Source organism: Pseudopipra pipra, chromosome 1 (assembly GCF_036250125.1).
Source record: "Pseudopipra pipra isolate bDixPip1 chromosome 1, bDixPip1.hap1, whole genome shotgun sequence".
Taxonomy (NCBI): domain Eukaryota; kingdom Metazoa; phylum Chordata; class Aves; order Passeriformes; family Pipridae; genus Pseudopipra; species Pseudopipra pipra.
Window position 1 is genome coordinate 30,846,084 of NC_087549.1, and position 12,500 is coordinate 30,858,583.

A 12,500-nucleotide genomic window follows, 5' to 3' on the forward strand; every position below is an offset into this window, starting at 1 on the left:
CTATGTCTTAGGCTACTTCTGCAAACAATTTTGGCTTCTTTTTTTTTTCCAGCCACCCTAGTTTGCATGTATTTGTTCTAACTGAACACTAATAACTCACATTGGTGTGAGACAAGAACATGAACTGTAATTATCCTTCTAACTCTCACTTTCATACCATATTTCTGCTACCCCACCTGACACAGGTCCTGTAGTGATTACTTCATTAGTGAAGAAGAATAGCCTAATCAGTTAAAGTATTGCTAGAAAGCTCTTGTTTGCCAATACTAGGAGGAGGCACCAACTTTCTGCCTTTCTTTCTGTATGGAGAAAGGTGCATCTGAATGATAGTGACCCAGTGAACATTAGAGCATTAATCACTTCCCTTTGTCTCATCTATGCAAAGTAGGATTAGAGTTAAAATGATGACTGCTTAATCCCTTTGATTTTCTTTTACTAAATAAATATTAATCTACAAATCAATCAGATCCTGTATTATAACACACACAATATATGCTATGAAAGGTTATGTAAATTACACTCAATTTTACAAGCATGCCATTAATGGAAAGAGCCCCCATGCTTTCCCTTTTCACTCCCCAAACCCCTATTAAAATTGGAAGTTCAAGTTAATAATCCTGCTAAATATAAAGCTTAGCTATTGAATCCGTATTCCTTTTTAAAGAACTTCACTGCATCAATCATTTTAGGAATTAATAAATCATATTTACTGTGTTTATTCATATGTCAATACTCCCAATCTGTAAAGCTTTCACCATTTAATCTCTTTAGCGCTGACCAAAGTTAGTTTACATTAGATGTTGTTTTAAACTCACATGAAACTAAATTAAATAGAAACAACTAAAAATTAATCCTAATTGTCTTCACAAAAAATAACGCTGCCTGGATGCGTCACCTGTTCCCACATACTATGAAAGAGATCATTTGCATTCACAGCTTTTAAGAAAAAATTACAGAAATGTAGATTTTTGCTTCATTAAACCCAGGTCTAATTTAACAAAATGTAATATTAACATAAGTAAGTATATTAAAAATACCTTAATGATGTAAAATAGAGTAGTATAATCTTTTAAAGTGTGAATTATCACAAACTTTGAGATTTTACTGAAGTCTAGATGAGTCCTCTGTCAGCATATTTGGAAAGTACGAATGGATTGCAAAACTAGCAAATAATGAATGACTGGGGAGTCAGAATGGCTCTACAGTATTCACCTAACCTCTTTGTTGTCTCAAAACAAACTGAAATAAATGTTACAGTACTTTTTTTGCTTGCATGCTAAAAATGCTGCAATTATCTTTCTAAAAGTTACCACAAAGCAGGTAGTCAAGCAAACATTCCAGGTCTTGGGGAGATACTACAACTCCAGACAAGTTCAGAAAGAGTCTTGATGAAAACAAAACATAAAGAATCATGGTTTTGAGCAGATTTACAAGACTACAAGACTCCTCTACTTATGCATCTGGAATGAAAAGAAGAAACAGTGGTATTGTAAATCTTGTTAAACATTTAAATATTACTCTGTATTAAAATCAGCCTGCTCAGTGAAAATACAGGATGTTTTTTAAACAGTTTAGTTATTAGTAAAGCATTTTTTTTCTAGAATATTATCATCACAAATTTGTTTTGTATTGCCAAGATCAACTGGGCATTTTGTTTTTATTATGCATAGTCTTTTGTCATTTTTTTTTGTTCTGCAAGTTAATTTGACTGCTGTGCATAAGTGAAGTGAGCAATTCAGTAATTAACTTTGGTGTTTTAAAATGTATGAACTTTAATTAGATTTCATTATAAACAAACAAATGTCAACCATAATTATAAGCTCCTTGGTTTAACCACATATTATCCCTTTTCAAACAAACTTGATGTCAGACAAATTAAAATCAAGCAGCCAGCAATTTTGAGTTGAATTTTACATGATCTGCCAGTAACCTGATTACTTTAACTTCAATATCATTACAGGAAAAGTATTTCAAGAAAAATAATTACAAGAATTCCAACAGGAGACAAGCTTAATTGTATTGATTCAAAAGATGCATGTATGCCGAAGGAATAATGTTATCTTAAATCTACAGTTACTATTAAAATTATATTGTCTGGCATGAAAAAGGCAATTTGAGATCAGTGTCTGGAAAAGCAGAGATACAAAACTAACTGAAATAATTATCTTTACACCATTATACTTTAAGCAACAAAATATCAATGTGGAACAACTTCAAGGCATGAAGGTTTGCAGGTTTATTTACTGACTGGTGTATCTATTAGTACCAGGAACAAGTGGAGCTGTCAGGACATAATGAAGGTAAATGATTAGTTAGCACAGAGACTGAGCTCTTCTTCAATGCAATAAGAGTTAATTAAAGTTTACCACCAAACATCAACCAAAGCAGGATGTTGATCAGGTTTCAGCATTAAGTGCAAACAGACAATGGTTGGCAGCAATTAGTGCAGCTATCAAATGACATGCAATTATAATTATACATTTAAAACAGCTAAAGTCTTGTGGAAGGGAGGGAAGAATCCCATCAGCTTCTTTGACTACATACAGTCAAAGTGCAGGAAACAGGTATCAGATATATCACTTCAATATTGTAAATCAATAGAATTAAACAAAAAAAAAAGGCTGTACAAGCACATTATCTGAAAAAGGACAATTCACAGTACATGAAATGGAAGAAATCTGCAGGTGACTTCTAACAAAGATAAGTACTAGCTAGATTAAATAAATTACTTTGCTGCTGCCACTCACACTGACACGCATAAACAGAGAAGTGTTTGGGATTTAACGGGTGGTGGCTGCCGCTTTATTACACATTTCTAAGCCAAACTCAAGGTTACCTGGTATCTTTAGTCCCTGTGGCCACGTTCATAGCATGAGAAGGCCCAGAAGGACCATGGGCCTGAAGCCCATGAGCATAAAAGGTAGTTTCACATGCTAGCTGCAAGCCCGCTGCAAGGAAACTTGGGCTTCCCAGAGGCAATTGCCTGGTATCTGAGCCACAGCCTAAGGCTCTGCCACACATCCCCTGCTCTCCACCCCCTCCAATAAGCATGTGCACTAATTCTGCCTGCTCCCAGACTTATGCCCAAGTTTTGGGAAAGGAAGTGAAAGCTTTCCATGGACAAACACTGTGCATTGCACAGTAGCGATGCAGACACGCTAATAATCCAGAGCACAGCGTGGGCTGGTGTTGTCTGCTGACACACTCTGCTCCCTTTCGAAGGCCTTGTGTAATGGTGGCACCTACCAGATCAGTGCTACAACGGGGCCGATAACAAACTTAATCTTCTTCTTAGCCTTCCATTAAAACCAAAGGAAAGATGGTAAACTTGCAGCAGCATCAAACAAAGAAAAACCGCTCATAGCCCAGTGCTGGCAGTCTACTGAATCCCCTCAGCATGCATCTGTAAAGCCAAAACCCCCAGTTCTGTAGCACTGAACACAGGTAAATATTCCTTCCACAGATAAATACCCATTAGTAACTGTTGTAGCCAGCCAGACAATTAGCTAAACACATCTAGTATTAGGACAATTCTCAGTAACTTCTCCACACACTGGAGATGGAATAACTCACGCCCACTGACTCCTCTTGGGCTGGCATAATGCAGGTAATGGGATTACCTGATTAAACACCTGGTTCACATGAGCTGAATAGATCTGGCAAGTAGGATGCCCACCTCAAAGAATTAATGATTCAGCATTTTTATGGACAATGCAGTGGGAAAAGCACCCTGCTCTTCCTAGGTATGTAACAGGAAGCAAGACAAAGCTTTCCAGAAGACATGTAGCAGGTTTCCAAGAAAGCTAAGCTGTGACAAATTAAAATCCAATGATGAGAGAGGCAAAGGGGTTAGACAGTAGGATTCAATGCTGAAGGATACCACTGAAATAGTGAATATATCAAGGTTAAGAAACAGAATGGAAATTGGCTGCCAAAATTATCCAGAGTTATCGTAATGAATGTGAACAAAACAAAAACAAAAACAAAAACTGTAAGGGATAATAAATCTTATTTTTCAGGGGTCTAAAAAATTTGCATTTGCAATCTTGCCAAGGCAGGCATATTCAATAGGTTATCCTACATCTGCCTACAGTGCTATTTTTCAAAAGCATCTTGTACAGACTAGTCAAAGAGAGAAGAGGCTAGCCATACCAGAATCCCAGTCTGGCAATCAGTATGTTCTTATAGTATGAATTACACCCCAAGCATCTACAGCAGGGAGACTGCCCTTATATTTTATTTGAACTAACCCATGCAAAAAGATCATCAGCATCAGTTCATATTTAAATGCTGTGTTAATTTCTACAGTGTCAAATTCAGTAAACCTTCTTTTAAGATTGCAAAGACCGTACTTATTTTATTCCAGAAGCAAACCCACGTACATATGCAAAATGCATTAAGATGGGTTTTGTTAATATGTTGGCTACCAATTGTGATTTTCATTGGAATGTGTGTACATTCACATTGCTAAAATTATTTTAATAAAATGCTTTACTGCTTTTCATAGTTCCTGGGCTGCAGCCTAGAGCAGTTCTACAGATTTTTTTTCCCTAACAAACCTCATTTTCCCAACTAATTCTGTTATGCTAGGGATTTGTGCACAGAGTTGGCTAATCCCAGTATTTCCCTAGAGCTGCATCTAAGCTATGGCCCACTCCCAGCACAAAAGTGTCTCCAAAAGCCCTTTCGCCCCCTTCAGCACTGATACACTCATTGGTCCTGACATTTTCACTTCAGCCATGACAAATGAGCTGATGGCTGTGATCAGATTGCACACGAGGACTGCTTTATCAAAGACATATCATTAACTCTCATCACTGTCTTCCATTATGACTCTTTTGGTCAAATCTGTTGTGAAAATGCAAGTCAGTTTAAAAACATAACCTAAACATAGCAACAAACAAACTTCATTAAAAAGCAGGAAAGAAAACCAGACTCGGACGGGATCAGAAAGAGTCTAGCGTTAGCTAAATGTTTCTCTGGGGATTTAAGTAACTGTACTCAACCTCTGCCCCAGTGCAAACATGGCAGTTGACCGTCTTCGAAAGGTCCCTTCCCCCATTGCAGACTGTGAGCACTACTTTGCCTTTTTTAGAGAAACAAAAATAAAGCAGCAGCCATCAAATATGCCTAAAAACAAAGTCAACCCTTTTTTTTTTCCTTTTTAGTCTCTGAATCATTTCACATTTCTGTGTGTCTGCTTTTATCAAAATATGTTTCTCAAATAAATCCCTTAAAGAATATAAAATTTTTGTTTGAATCACAGCCACATAATCACACTGTTTTCTGACTCACATTAAAAACACCAACATAAAGCACTGTCTGAAACGGAAATCTCTCAGTTTCCTAAGAATACCACAACCTTTCTGTCAAGTTAGAACCTAAGTTCCAGTTACACGGTTCTTGTTACATCTAGAGGGTTTACAAAGTATATATTTGTTGTAACGTATTCTAGCAATTCATCTGAGAATACACGTCTAGGAGTCAACTGTAACACAACAGATCTTGGGAATGGAGGTCATGCTTTGAGATAAAGTGCTATTCACTTTTGGACCATGCAAGAAGCTCTTTATTCCTGTTCTTATTGGCATCAGTTCCCCCTTACCAGAGCAAGAACAAAGCCAAGTGCTCGTGTGAGGTTTATGAATAAATCAGAGGTGAGCCACTTTAAGTGCTGCCCATGATTTCCTTGTTGACAGTGAGCACTTAAACAGGCTTCTATGACCAGCAACTCCTGGCAAACCTTAATGGCTCCTAATCTGTACCCTGCTTCATTTCAGGAAAGAAATTACCTACCCCAGTTTTTCTCAAGTCTTCACCTTTTGGGCAACTCCAGCCCCAGCTTTTTAAGAAATTCACATTTGGGGACTGTCCTGTTTCAATGCCAAGTTTTCATGTAACATGCAACATAAAAATCACCATTTTCTTCCTTGAAAACAAATGACAGCTAATAAAATATTATTACGCTCTGCAGCCTAAGTAATTCCCAGACAAACCATTACACAATTCAGTGTTTGTTTAAATTGCACAGATTTTTAAATGAACTTAAAAGATATGTAATATATTTGCCTCCAATTATTAAAATCATGTAAAAAATATGCTGAAAGTAGATTCAACTCTTCTGTACAGCTACAGCTGAAATCAGGAACATTTATAAATCATTACCATTGAATGTATTTTAAAAATTCAAACAGCCTCAAAATCTATATTTAAATAATGATAACATTGAAAAACAAACTGATTTCAACAGTAAACTCTGTGCTGGGCCAAAAAAATCTGGTTCATGACCATTAGAATCCAGTTGTGGGAAGACATTAGGTGTTTCAGTATGTATGTCTTTGATGGACAAAACCATTCAGAGACCTATGCTGTTCAGTATTAAAGCAGCAGCCTGTATGGAGAATAGATTTCAACATGGAATGAAATCCTTCATTTTTAAGGTCTCTCCCCCTGCCACAACCCCTCCTCTGTGCCCCGCCCCCCCCCCCCCTTTTTGACATGTCACCATCTCCAGATGGCTGAATTGACTCTGTAGTAGCTGAGTTATTGTCAAGATCGCAGTTTCTGCTATATTTAAATATTAACATTTTTTTACTCCATTGTCTCTTGTTGCCTTTCCACCCACTCGGGAAAAAGCTGTGATTCCAGCAAGCGCTCCCCTCGGGGCCAGGGGGCAGCTGCCTGGCAGCGCTGACCTGCCACTGCTGGAATTGCAGCAGGTGCCTCAGTAGATGACACTCTTCTTTGCAAGGGCCTGATCCAAACCTGGGGAAATAGATGAGGTGCAGCACTGGACTTTGGAAGAGGCCCTCAGTCAAAACTGGAAACTGCCACAATACTGGAGAAATCACCCATCAAGCAGGAGAAAAACTCACAGGCCAGACCAGTTGGGACTTAAAACCCCAGTGATACTGGAATTAAAATGTCTGTCCCCGTGCACCAGCTGATGACCCAGTGAGAAATCATGTTTTCCCTCCCTACAGAAATCATTTGTTACTGCTGGAAAAAGTCCCAAAGCACATTGCTGTGCTGCAGCAGTGGTTCATGGGTTTGTGTGCATGGGATGTCACTTCCCACTCCAGAGATGGCTGCACTGCAATGGCAAAGAAAACGATTTTTTTGGTGACTGGTTCATAAAACTCAAAGGAACTGAGGAATTGAGGGGTGACATATGCCATACAGCTAAATAATTTATTTTAGAAATGCTACATTTTCTTTAGTTTAAACCCTTGGTGCTGTAAACAAAATCAATAACCATATTTCAATTAAAAAAAATAGAAAAGGACCTGAGTAAACCCCACAGGACTAAATTCCCTGTTTAGGAACCACTTTTCACTCAGAACCCTGTTTTCTGGAGTGGGGAAGGCATGTAAAATGTTAGGTAGTAAACAAGGAGAAGCATATTTGAAGGTGGACAGTCATAGTTTCTCACGCAGAAAAACCACCTGCATTGGAAACTGTAATGTAACACCTGGCAAATCCAAGGATACTTTTCCTTCCTCCCTTCTTATGAAAGCTCTGGCCCTCTGAATACCAAAAATCAAGCGAACCTCCCCAACAAATGAAGGGAAAGAAGGAAGTAATGTTTTTGCTATGAAAAAGAGATTATTCTTATCTGTTACACTACCATCTTCTGGAACAAGTGTGGAAATAACTGGGATTACTCCAGGCTTCCATCAGTGCCCCAAACACTGGAGCACTACCGGTGACAGGTGCCTTGTCATCTCAGATTAGGTGAATTTATAAGGCAGCCTCAGTGTCAAAACAGGGAGGAGCAAGCCTTCAGCAGCTTCAGCCTCTCACAGATCCTCAGCTCTGCTGTTACCTGGTAAAAGGAAGGGAATTGACCCCCCGCTCCAGCCTCTCTGGAAAACCTCTTACAGACCCTCTGGTGCCTTCTGCACTAAGCATATCATCTTAAAAAATGGAAATTGTAGTATAAAAAGAGGAGATGAAACCTTTTTAATTTGATTTTATAAGATTATTGTCAACTGGTAACTACGTGTCTGATTCTTTATCTACTGATATCAAAACTGCCAGTCTTGCCAGTTTTACACCCATATTGCTCCTTTAATTTCAGAGCAGTTATTGTTGATTTAGTTTGAGGTGAATGGCAAGAATCTGGTTCTTTTGGTTTTATGTGTCCTAGGCACATAACTCAGGCATTTTGTAAGGATTCTCTGTTGCAGAAACAGAATGTTTATCTATTTAAATACAGTTTTAAATGTATATCTAGTGTGTGCATCACTTGTTTTGCAGACACTGCTGCACTCTACATGGTAAATGTTTGTTTTCAGAGTCACCATGGTCTATCATGTACATACAGCCTTTAGTTTGTGAACTATTGACCTGAAGGACTATAACACCTTCTTAGGAGCTGGGACAACTGATCAGATCACAGTAAGTACAAAAAGTATGCCAGATTTGTCTGTAAAGAGATCCCAGTTTCTCAGTGTCTTTAAAAATGTTCTCAAAAATACCAAAGGCAAATAAAATATAATTTGGACAAATTACAGTCTAAATATATCTCTTGCTCTCTCCTTTATTTTTTTTTTTTTAAATTGAAAGCTCATTCTGAGTAATGTGAACATAAAACAGAATGTTTTGGTATGGCAAACTTTTATTTTGATCATATAACTTAGATAAACCATTCCTCAGAATATTTTGTTTAAGCAGAAAAAGTAATTCCTCAACAAGCCTGCCATGTTTCAGTCTGGTACAAACTTTTCTGGTTAGTTTGGAACATGGCGAAAGCTGCAGTAATAATGAAAATACTAGTATAAAACTGCTATACAGTGACTATTAAAAAAAGGAAGAGTGACACGTATTAAAGACTAAACCTCCTGCTTTTATTTATGCGAAACCAGTTTATCTCTACAGGTCTGCTGAATACCACTATCAATAAATTGTTTATTACCCTTTCAAAAACAACAAATCTCAACAAGAACCAAAAAGAATCTACTAGGTTTGTTTTACCTACTAGATCAAAGCAACTCATATGTGTCTTAGTTTCTCCTATCTGTGCATCTGTTAAGATAAACATATTTTGTGTTATATCTTATTCTTTACAATCTTGAATTCCCGTATCTCAGCCTTCTGGGTTTCTGCCCATTCAGTAAGAATGCAGACATCACATAAGTTATTATTAACCCATGTGTTATCCAGTTCTACAGTGGCTGGAACTTTGCCAGAGACAACACATGGTGCTTGGTTAACAATATTTTAAAATATAAATTAATTTATTTTTTAAATTAACACATTTTTCTTATGGAAATACACTAATAAGATCCTCACAGAATGACAGAGTATACCCTAAGCCTATTCCTTTAAAAGAAGTTTTAAGGAATTTCATAAAGTTAGCAGCAAAACATACTAAAACCCCCAGGAGGTCTCTATCTTTGCCTGAAAAGAGAGAATTTTTGTGACTTTATTCTTCCCAAGAACCTTCTACATTTACAGTTTTACTTCATTTATCCATAAGTAATCCTAATTTCTTAGAGGCATCTCCAACTGTTTAAATTTTATCAGATTAAGCTCAATACTGAACTAACAAGCATTTACAAATAAATGCTCTGCAAACTGAAAAAAATACCTGAAACAAGTTAATATACAGTCTAACTACCAACAGTTTTCCACAGTAGCTCTAAATCAGTAATTATGTTGACCTGAAAAAAAAAGAGATCCTATTTAATATGCACACATACAAATAATTATTCACACTGCATTTGATTTACATACGTACAAAGGAACCACTTCCCACTTTCAAAAGTGGCTCAACACTTATGGTATTTTAACTGCCCTAATTACTGTTGAGAGAACATAATTAGAAGCACTGATCACATTGTCAACAGCTAACCAGTTGCAGCCCTGGCTGGGGGCCTGATCCTGAGCCCGCTGGAGGCAGAGGGGGCCAGCACTGATTGCAGAAGGAGGCCAAGGCCTTTCTTGCCACCTGAATCTACCAGAATTCAAATGTTTTAAACAACGCTGATGCAGTCACGCTGAAAACCCCGCTCCTTACGCGCACGTATCAATTGCTATTTCGGTAAGCTTTCTCTGCTTTCAAAAGCAAACGAACAGAGTAATTTTTTCCCCAGCAAGGCTCCTATACCACTTAAACACTTAGCACTGAGTCAGAATTCATAATTTTTTCCAAAAGAGAAACAGTTTAATAATTAAAACAGATATTGACTAAACCCCGCTTCCTTGAATACCAAACTTTTATTAGATTATTATGTGTTGATGCATAATTTCCATTGGCAACTTTTAAAGCAGCTCTTTCCCTCTCTGCCGGCCCCCCTCCTCCCTCTTTCTTTCCCCCAAGCAAAGTGTTGGGAATCCTCGATACCCAATAGTCAATATTTGGTTTGCCTGTCATGTTCCTGGAGCTCCCCTCCATACAAACCTGTGTTTCTCGTCCTTTCACTGCACTGTTCTTGTACGTGTTACTTCACATGATGTTGTAAACACGGGGCATCTTAGCAAGTTGCTAAAATCTGAGCTTCTGCTTGTTTTCTCAAGTCTTGGACAAACATAACTTTAGGGAGAGCTGAACATAGGCAAAAAGAAAGAGGAGCCTGCATTTTCATCTTCCTTTCATCTCAGTCATTCAGTCAACCATTCAGTGCCCTATTCAACAGAGCTTTTCATTATGCAAAAAAATGCTAATCCTTTTCCGATGCTTTCACACTTGTATAAACCCCCATTCCTTCGACTGAAAAGCAATTATATCAGTTTACCTTTCTGTCAAAAACAGGATTAATATTCCAATACCAGAATCTCCTTTATTTTCCTATCTTTTGCTTTAGGAAACTAGAGATTATTAGTGGCGGTATTCCTTAGAGCAAGAATATATTATTTTAAATATGATTATTTTAGCCAAAGCAAGAGGGGGAGGGGGAGGGAGAGAAAAAAACTTCAGTTGCTGCGGAAACTCTTTTCAGTGACAGAACTGACCTTCCCTTTGCAGAGGCCTGAATAGAATGAGCCTCACTCTGGTCTATTAATCAGAAACAAATTATGAAAGAATGTGGCTGGACTGGTTGACACTATCCTGTCTTGGGAGACTCAGTAACAGCCTAGTAACAATGTCCTCTTCATGGGTAATGAACAGCCATGACAAATGGGGCAGAGAAACTATTTATTTGCATATGCAAATTCTCACACAAGGGAAACATGTACAAACAAGTGTCATTGTAAGGTGGATTAGGCAAACAACGCTTTCTTTTTAGGACATTCTGCAGCCCAGAACATTAGTCAGCACAATTAAACCAGTCTCCATGGAGACTAATGAAATTTCACCATGGTATGAGTTAAATTAGATAGCTAGTTATGTGTTTTCACAATCCAACTTGAAATCCATTATTGTTTCAGAACAATACAGCAATTGTGCCTGGCTGATCTTTGCCAGCTCAACAAGCTCCTAAGTTGACAATTTGCATATGTTAATATAATTAAGCACTAATTACATGAAACTTGTACATATTCACATGCACTTTCCCTGGGCGCTTCTCAGTTTGAACCTTGTCCAAGTCTTTAACCCTTTGAATGAATTTGGAGCAGCAAGGCTCTGCCTTCTGGGTACAGCCCTAAGGCAGATGCAGAAAAGCTCTTCATTTATAAACACAAAGCTTAACCTGGCTTCTCATATTTCTATCAACAGGCTAGAAAACATTTTTGTATGTGGTGGGGTAGGAGAAAGACGGGGGAGTGGGGGGGACAAGGGGGGGGGAGCTGGATTGGAAGTTCTTTAGAGACCCAGCTCTGGTCGCCTTTTTGCATATGAAAACACAAATATTTACCCACATAACAGGTTACAAACACATGTATTGCCATTGTCACAGGGTTTTCAAGAACTGAATAGTCAAAAACTAGACTGCTTTTTACATCTGTGCTCTCAGATCCACAAAAATGGGAATGAGAAAAGGAAAAAAGAGCAAGCAGTAACTAATGAGCTTTACATAAATATACGCAGAGGCAATTAAGCAGTGTTAATTACTATGACAGCAGTTAATTGAATATAATTAGATATTTTAAGCTACTGACTAAGGCATAGTTAAGATTAATTTTATCGAGATTAATTGTAAATAAGAATAGATTAACTGTGTTTTGACAGGCATAAAAAGTAGATCTGCAAATTAACTAGGAGAGCAGAAACTAGCACAAAATCATATATTATCTTAATGTCACACCTCAGAATCATCTGCTCAATAAACATGACTTTTCAAACCCAAACAGACAGGAATCTTGAAGAAAAACAAACAGCTTGCAGAGATTAAAGAGCCTTTTGTCCTTTTTCATGTGCATTTCTTTTAGCAGACTAAATTAAGCGAGTCTGGTGTACGTTTTTAGGAAGGAACATTTCACACTGAATGGAAAAAATGTTCTATCACATATGAAATTCATGCAGCTGTGCGGAACTTGGTCCAGATGGTCTAAGACTATAAAACAACACTAAATGATAGACAGTAGGGCCTTCCCGAGATTATGTGATAAAATCA

The 12,500-nt window shown here is 37.7% G+C and overlaps 1 protein-coding gene across 6 annotated transcripts in view; it reads right to left on the reverse strand.

Annotated features, from left to right (window-relative positions):
- The window catches only part of ZFHX4 (zinc finger homeobox 4), a 154,908-nt gene that overhangs the window by 131,800 nt on the left and 10,608 nt on the right, over positions 1-12,500 (reverse strand). The window contains exon 1 of one of the 6 annotated variants that reach the window (XM_064650336.1): positions 10,406-10,536. The exons of the other annotated variants lie outside the window; for them this stretch is intronic. The gene's annotated coding sequence lies outside the window, so the exon portion shown is untranslated. Of the gene's footprint in view, positions 1-10,405; positions 10,537-12,500 lie in introns of those variants that run through there. 6 annotated transcript variants of the gene reach the window in all.